Consider the following 7,502-nt stretch of genomic DNA (forward strand, 5'->3'; position numbering starts at 1 on the left):
GAGGGGGGTAAGTCTAGGAGAAGTCATAGTTAAGTGACAACTTGAACCTGGGTCTTCCCACACTGACTCCTCAATCACTACATTATGCTTGCCCACCCCACTAACACTTTAACCCAGGCCTGCTCAACTTAGCTCCCACACCAGCTGTTTTTGGAAACAATTCCCATAATTCCCAGCCAAAGTGGCCAATAGCCAGGAACTATGGGAGTTATAGGCCAACATCTGCCAGAGGGCCGAAGCTGAGCAGCCCTGCTTTAACCAGTAACCTACATTGCTCTTGTACTTAATGCAGGCCCAGTGGTCATGTGCATCCACAGAAGATATTATCCACAGAGGATAATAATGAAGAGAAGCCCCTTGTCAATACCAGACCAGGACTCACCAGCAAAGACCCCATATGTAGGATGCCTGAACAGTCAGGGAACTGCCATCTTGCCCACCTAAAGCTTTGCAATCTGCAGGACCTGTCAGAAAGCTACTGAATGATGATAAGGTGCAGCACTCCAGGCTAGGGATTACTGCTTTCAGATTCCAACATTAGAACTCCCTCTCTCTAGAGGACGCAGAGCTTAGGATAGGCGATTATAGGGGGGTGAGGATATAAGTACTCGGACTGCATCTTAAATTCATCTGAGAAAGTCATCTGCCCTTGGTTCTGTCTCTGCCCTGTCTTTGTGTCCATTTCCTTATCTCTTATAGAATATCTCCCTGCCCATAAAATGGACTGTGATTACAGACTGCAATTTTCCTTGCCCTCTGCCCTCTCAGCCAGAGGAATTCTACCTGATCCTTCTTCCAACCCACTAGGACCCAATACCCCAAGTCTTTTACAAGTGGGAAGACTAAAACAAAACTGAATACATAAAATACTATAAGCATTTCAGAGCTGGAATCCCAATATTGCTGATGTGTGGTATCAGTAATGTTGCATAATGCAGTATGTCCTAGAATTGCTTCAGTGACCTTGTATGTGAAGTAAGGCATGCTGTGCTTCTTATCAGCTGAAATACTATTGTATGGTATTCTTAATGTAAGGCATAAAAGGTTGTATCCATGAAGTCAGCACCATGAAAGCTACAATGCAATGTAAACGAGCCATATACAGTATTACCCCCTTTCACCCAATTATATGCGTACAGTTGCATTATTTAACTCCTCCACACATCTGCAAATGGTAGATAATGCTAATTGACACTGGTAGCAGAGCCAATTGATACTCCTATGATACCCAAAAGGGATGTCAATGCAATTTCACAGGCAATACTGTGCCAATAAAATACCGAAGTCTGAACATTTATTTGTCATCATAATGGCTCACAGGACTGGGCCTAAAGAGTATTATTATATATCATTCATAACACCTTTTATGTGAAAACTATCTGTTATTTTAGTTTTTCATCAAATCTATTTGGATGATGAGTCAGTTTTAGAATTAAAAGGCATGTGATTTTATGTTGAGAAAGAGTTTCATTGCAATAAAAACTCTTATTTGCAGTGTAAGAATAAATAGGAGGTATGAGTATGAAAAATCATTTTACCCATCAAATAAAATATTAAACAGCATTCTGGACATCAGTGCTGAAGAAAAACCAAACATTCTTTTAAATCAATGACACAACAACAATCATTACTTCAAAGTAATCTAGAAAACATCTAAAAATCCAGCTGAACAACATAATTTGTAGTGGTTGTGACATTCGTAGAATATATGTAAATACCCAAAAGCATGTAGACCATTACTCACTAACCAAAACTCAACTCCTGTAAGAAGCACTTATAAAGCTACTTGTGGGAACATTTCTATTGAAGGTATTTATGTTAAATAAGTGTTTTCAGGATCCAACCTTATTACATTCTACTTCCTGCAAATTCATATTCAGGCAACAAAAGTCTAGAGAAGAATCACCTTTTCAGATAAAACAATCCTCTTCAAAGTTCTCCGCAGATGAATTTTGGTGGTGAATGTTCTCTGGATATTATTCCATATTATAATTTCCCATCCAAGTATATTGTGGTATAGTTGAACATTGTACATTTGCTATGCAGTAATAATCAACATTTGGGGTGGGTGGGTGGTAAATCTTATAGACATCCGTTTATAATTTGATAGCTGACTTGCAATAGCAATAGGTATTTCACAAAATCTAGTGATTGACAAGCAGTGCAGTCAATGTTTGACATGCAGTAGCAATCATATTTGACAGTAGGACGTAATTTAATGGCTGACATCCAGATTAATGCTGTGTATGCATTATACATGAGGGGCACTTTTCTACAATCTCCCATTCCCTTTGCAGCTCATGGTGCCCTGTGTGTCCTTGTAGGCACTGTGGAATGCAGAGGGAAGGGGAGATTGGCAAAATTTGCTCCTCCTTTGTAGTGCACATGTAGTATTAATCTGGATGTCAGCCACTAAATTTTATGTTTATGTTTACGCATGCATTCTTTAAATCAGTCACAACAGGCAGATTTTAAACTCTGATGTCAAATTTCATTTCTAAAATTTAGATATTGGATTTTGAAGTCAACTTAGTATCAAAATCTAAATGTCGTATATTCATCAGATCTTGAAAATTACTCCCAAAATTGTTTCAACTCTGGTAGAACCAAATGTCTCTGGTCACCATCTTCTCTCTGGACAATGTGAACCATATTAGTTCTGAAGCAGTGGCATAGGGAGGGCATAGGTAGCCTGTGTTCAGGTGGCCCACCCCCACCAGCCCAGCAGCGCCCCTACGCCGGCACCCCTTTTCCCACACCGCGTATGTGAGGAGCCCCTTTTCTCCCCCCACCCTGTACAACGGCAGCGGCAGCCTCCCTGAGAGAGCAGCCTGGGGTAGGCTGCCCTGCCTCTGCCACTCAGCCACACATGCGGCAGGGAGAGAAAGGGCACCCAGCGCACAAGGTAGAAAAATAAGTTATGTTGTATGTGTATGTATGTACCAAGAGGAAGCAGTTTCTGCAAGCATACCAAGAGTCAGTATGTGTGATGTGGGGGCTAGATGTGCCCCCCCCCCAGTGTAAGACTATATCAGAGTTGACCCTGCATGTTTGAAGAGGTGGCAGAGATGGTAGCAGCAATAGCAGCAGCAGCAGTGGCATGGGCAGGACAGCCTACCCTGGGCTGCTCTCCCTCAGGAATGCTACTTCAGCAGAGTGAGCGCAACAGCCCCAACGCAGCTGCGCATGGGTTCTTGGAACCTATGTGCACAATTACAACTTCACCCCTGTTCTGAAGACCAACTGGACTGAAGCAATATTGCCTTTTTAAAAAAAAGCTAGGTGCTCTGTAGCTGGAAGTGAGAGTGGAAATTTGAGAGCCTCTACATGCTATCTCCTCTCTTTAAAGAAACAAGATAATTTTGGGTATATTTCATTCAGAAGTGCACATTTATATGGCACATTTATTCTTGTATTAACACTATGCTTGAAAAATAAAGCCCAAGTGGGGGAGGTATTTTATTGCAATTAATTAGAGCCCCTGGTGGTGTAGTGGTAAAACTGCCGCCCTGTAACCAGAAGGTTGCAAGTACAATCCTGACTAAGGGGCTCAAGGTTGACTCAGCCTTCCATCCTTCCGAGGTCGGTAAAATGAGTACCCAGAATGTTGGGGGGCAATATGCTAAATCATTGTAAACCGCTTAGAGAGCTTCCAGCTATAGAGCGGTATATAAATGTAAGTGCTATTGCTATTGCTAACAACAAAATAATTAATTTCCTTGACATAGCATTATAAATCCAATGAAAACTCCAAGTTATGCTAGTTTTTGTAAATCAGTCTTTTAATGTCAGTGCATTTCCAGTATTAATATAGTACAAGCCGACCCCACACAGAGCATCTGTGCGCTCTCTGGGGCAGGCTACCTCTCCTCCCCCCCCCCCAGTCTCTAGCGGGGCCGAGTGCCGCCGCCGCCAGCGGGGCCGAGTGCTGCTGCCGCCGCCAGCAGGGCCAAGTGCTGCCGCCGCCAGCGGGCCCGCCGAGAGACGCCTCCACTGACAACGGGCCCGACGAGAGCCGCTTGCCAGTCTTTGCGGCCGGCCTCTTTGGGGGCCGGCTACCTCTCCTCCACCCCACCCCAGTATCGGGGCCCACCACGCTGCCGCCTCCTCACCCCTCAGCCTGTCCTCCTCCTCACTTCGCCACACCGCTGGCCAACTGTCCTCTCTCCTGGGTGCGCCAGCCAATCAGGCGCCTCCACAGCCCAGCCAATCAGTTGGGCTGCTGGGACGCATTTTTCCCTGGCACACTCAGGAGAATTATATATATAGATGGTGTGTGTGTGTGTGTGTGTGTGTGTGTGTGTGTGTGTCACAAATAGTACAGTCATCCCTCACCAACTGTGAGGGTTCTGTTCCAGGATAACCTTGTGGTTGGCGAATTCACAGTAGACAAGCCATTGAAATCAATGACAAACAGGGGGTGAGGGGAATCGCGGTCATGAAAGGAACGCAAAATACAGTAAAGAACGGGGAGGGACCCAAAGTCCCCCAAATCACCAGGAGTGAGTAAGAGGAGTGAAGGAACCCCCCAAAATGACCCCCAACCCCCCAAAATGACCACTGACCCCCTAAAGCCACAAACACCACCCAAAACTGGTGGTGGGGGGATCTCTCCAGACAGTGGATACTCAGGTTGCGATTGGTGAGACCTGCCACAATTTCCCGGGAGCGGATACTCAAATCCCCATTTGGGAAACCCACTGTTGGCAAGGGATGGCTGTACATCAAGAAAGACAGGTCATACCAACCTAAATTAATCTACTTGTTTTTCAGATAAAACACCCTACATATTTTATGCACCTAAAGTGGAAACATAGGTTGCAGTCCTAAAACCACTGGAAGGTAAGCAGTCTCTTAGCAAATTATTCAGTGTCATAAACAAGCATAAATACAAAAAGAACACTTTGATTACAAGCTTTATATAAGTCAGGCACCATTCCGAAATAAAATGAACTTATAATGCATAGTTGTATATACGTTAAAGTATTTCCCTTTATAAATGAAACAGTTGCTTAAATTGTGAATGTAAGCTGGAAAAGTATGAGGGGTGGCACTGAAGAAGGTGAGACGGAATCTATGGATTCCAGTCGCAATTTGGCAGTTGACTTATTTGTTAATATGAGGCAATAATAGTGTTTTAAAGTTATCACATTTGTATGGCACACACCCTCCAAGTAGTTCAAAGAGCCCATTTCATCCTCACATTCCTGTGAGGTAGGTTACGGTAAGAGAGAATGACTGCCCCAAGGTCATCAGGTGAGCTTCATGGCTGAATAGAGATTTGAATCCAGATCTCCCTGATACATGTCTTAACACACTATGTGATGCTGCTGCTACTGCTAATAATAATATTTATATACCGCTTTTCAACAAAAGTCCCCAAAGCAGTTTACACAGAGAAATAAAAATAAAGATACTACCTTGTCTGGTTCTCTCTGTTTTACTTACAGTAAAAACAAACTATTCTATAATATGCAGACACTGTTTTGACACATCAGTAACCACTTTTACATTTTTTGTTTATTACATACATTTGTGTTGTGAAATAAGGAACAGTATGTTATGTTTCCATGAAAAAGCTCTACTTTGTTCTTGATGTGGTAAGTGAGAGATCCTACCACTCTGCAAACATTGTGCACTTGGTTTTCTTACTTCCATTGAAAAATGATAGCCTGGAGAACTCTTAACTATTTGTAAAAGCATTTCTAAATTGTTTTACTCTAATGCTGCTTTATCAGCTACAAAGTTTAATCTTCTGAAATGCCTTTATTTTCCAAATGCTCTATAAGTAACAATCAAAAGCATGCTATAGAGCTGTGGGAAGAGAGATGCAAATTCTTTCATGGACTCCTGTAATTGTCAACATATTTGGTGCTAATCCAGGGCTTATAAAGTTAAGAGAAGCTTTGAGCGAGCTAAAGCTATGTATGCTGCTGGTGTAGTTCTATCCAAAGTATTTTCACAAAGACTTCATCCTTGCCCTCCAGAGTCTGAAGAACAAAAAGGCAGTATATTCGTTTCATCCAAAGACGTGTGAGTCCCCTTATCATTTCTCCTAGTGCAACATGTTCTGATGTGTGCTGGGAAACGCACGCTTTCCCGCTCTCTCGCGCTCTCTCTCTCACACACACACTTATACTTTCGTGGCATGAATTACATCGTCTTATGTCCAGTCATCCAACAGAGCTTTATAACCCCATCCTAAACCGGCTTATTCAGAAGTAAGTCCCATTGATTTCAGTGGACGCAGGTAAGGACGCTCAGGACTGCAGCCGAGTTTCCCAGAGCGGATTCCCAGCGTAACTTGGGACGTGGTTACCAGATGGTCCAAAGCTCCCTTCCAGTCTCCCATGCAAATCTGCCTCCTCTTCCGTCTCCTCCGAGAAAAAGAGGGAGTCTAAAGCCCTTTCCCCGTGCCCTTCCCTTTAAGGCGCCACCCCCGAGAGTCACACTGCAAAGAAAAGGCGAGTCCCAGCACCCCCGCCACCCTCCAGCCCTAAATCCCAGGGAGCAGCTCAAGGTCACCTTATGATAAAAGCCAGCAGCAGTGGCACCTTCCTAGGGAAACCTGCGGCAAAACCGCTAGCCAGAACCATCTGCAACAGGAGGGGAGGCTGGCCCTGGGCTTTGGAGACAGGGGTCCCGTTGAAGAACACACCGACACACGCGCTCACCCTAACCTCCAAATAAGTCTCCCCGTTCACAGTGCGAGAGAAAGGGCAAAGGCAAAATGGGAAGCCCCCTTTGCCTTACCTGAGTGCTGGCGCCTGAGGAAAGCGCGCCTCAGAAGTGAAGCTCGCCGTCGCCGTGGCCGCCACTGCTGTCGCTTGACTGGCTTAGGCAGGAGGGTGCGCGGATGCTGCTGCCGCTGCTGCAGCTGTTGCTAAGTCACCTCCGCGGATAAAAAGAGCCGCTCTTCTCCTCACAGGCAGCGGCGGCGGCGGCAGCAGCGCCCGGGGATTCCACCAGCGCGCGCGGCGCCCTTTGCAGCTGCTCCAAGCTCTCCCCCTGCTGCTGCACTCCTCTTCCTGCGCTCTGGCATTTCCCTGCCAATCTTGGGCTGTGGAAAAGCCGGCTCAGAAGGGGTGGGGAGGGAGAGAGGGAACCCTCAAGCAGCAGCAGGCGCTCTCCTCGAACAAACGAGTCAGGACAGCCCCAGCCCTACAGGGGAAGGCTGGAATGAGGGAGAAACCTAAGCACTCACCGTTCCAATTGCCAGGGCTTCCCCGGCATAAATCCTGGAACCTGTTATCAATACAACCCATGCACAGGTGCAAACGGTCACTCCCTTCTCTCAGACGATGGGGGCAGGGAAGGAGAATGAGACTTCCAGCAAACCAACCGACCGCCTCTCTGGCTTGACGAATTAAGCTAACAACGGCTTCCCTTTGCCTGGGACAAAGGCCTTACACGAGTGTATGTATATTCGAGGCTATAAACTGCTGTATCATTATTCTGATATAACAGTGATTTAAAGCACCACCCAGGCATGTCACTATAAT

The 7,502-nt window shown here is 45.5% G+C and overlaps 1 protein-coding gene across 2 annotated transcripts in view; it reads right to left on the bottom strand.

Annotated features, from left to right (window-relative positions):
* The window catches only part of ATP2B2 (ATPase plasma membrane Ca2+ transporting 2), a 697,462-nt gene extending 690,385 nt beyond the window's left edge, over positions 1-7,077 (bottom strand). For both annotated transcript variants that reach the window (XM_053294622.1, XM_053294618.1), the window contains exon 1: positions 6,754-7,077. The gene's annotated coding sequence lies outside the window, so the exon portion shown is untranslated. The remainder of the gene's footprint in view (positions 1-6,753) is intronic.
* Between the last annotated feature and the right edge of the window lie 425 nt (positions 7,078-7,502).

Source organism: Hemicordylus capensis, chromosome 2, assembly GCF_027244095.1.
Source record: "Hemicordylus capensis ecotype Gifberg chromosome 2, rHemCap1.1.pri, whole genome shotgun sequence".
Taxonomy (NCBI): Eukaryota; Metazoa; Chordata; class Lepidosauria; order Squamata; family Cordylidae; genus Hemicordylus; species Hemicordylus capensis.